This window comes from Pinus tabuliformis, chromosome 1_1 (genome assembly GCF_031772625.1).
Source record: "Pinus tabuliformis cultivar Carrire ecotype Pingquan chromosome 1_1, CPIR1, whole genome shotgun sequence".
Taxonomy (NCBI): domain Eukaryota; kingdom Viridiplantae; phylum Streptophyta; class Pinopsida; order Pinales; family Pinaceae; genus Pinus; species Pinus tabuliformis.
Genome location: NC_142297.1, coordinates 179,208,926 through 179,210,095, shown reverse-complemented (window position 1 = coordinate 179,210,095; position 1,170 = coordinate 179,208,926).

Sequence of the window (1,170 nt, the reverse complement as noted above, 5' to 3'; positions counted from 1 at the left end):
TAGACTGCTACCTGTACACAGAGATCCACGAAATCTTCTTCGCATCTTTCCCTACTGAGTTATACGAGTGGATCATGAAGCTAGTAGATAGCCAAGGAAGGTGGAAACTCGACGGTCCTATTGTGTGGACCCCAGAGTTGGCGCACATATTGGAAGCATCAGAGGATAAGATCGTGTGCATTGTTGATCACTGGCTTGATCAGATTACAGGAGGATTCATTACTAAGTTCACGGTAGACACTTCAGTCAGCTATAGCGATGTAGAGAGACACTTCCTCAAAGGACCATGAGGTAAGTACGTAAATTCCATGAATATTTGGATTAAAATGTTATTGTGTGAAAAGAGGGTTATGTGATGACCTTGATGTTCGAAGCTACGCAAAGCGGAAAAACCTACAGAAACGAAGGAAGTAAGGGGCCAGAGAATAGCTCTTCGATTTCACCTCTGCGAGGGGACGAGGAAGAGCTCGTGAAGGTATCTCTGCGAAGTGTGATCCATTTGATAAGGCAGAGGATTCCGCGAATACCGCGCCCACCTGCACCACCACCAGCTTCACCGCCTTCACCTTCATCTTCACCCATACCACCGCCGCCACCACTGTGAGTCAATATGGCAAGCACAATAAAGTTTCTTGTGTTTAAGGGATTGGGAAATGAGGATTCATACCAATTTTTGTTCGTCATACGAGCCGTATGGGAAGCGCAAGGAGCTATAGATGACAATATAAAGAAAGTGACACTAGTTAGCGCCCTACAGGACCACGCGCTGACCTAGTATATTAAGCACTCCAATAATAATCCAAATGTGGGAATTGCGGATATCTAGGCAGCTCTAAATAGGGAATTTAGTAGGTGGAAGTCTAAAGCACAGTAGATCATTAGATTCAAAGAAATCATGATGCTACAAGGTGAGACTCCTTGGGAGTTGGATTAGAGGTTGAAGTGCACGATTTGCGAAGCTAATCTGAATCTGATGGATGGACAGCACCGCGAATGGTTTGTAGCATCGCTAACACCACATTTGAGGAGCGTGCTATCGTAGCAGAAGCTAACGACTCAAGTAGAGGCCTTAGAGATTGCAATGAGGCTGCATGAGACCCCAATGCAAGATCCTAACTTACGAGTTCAACAGATCCATGTGTAGTTGAAAAACGTATGCCTTGAGATGCA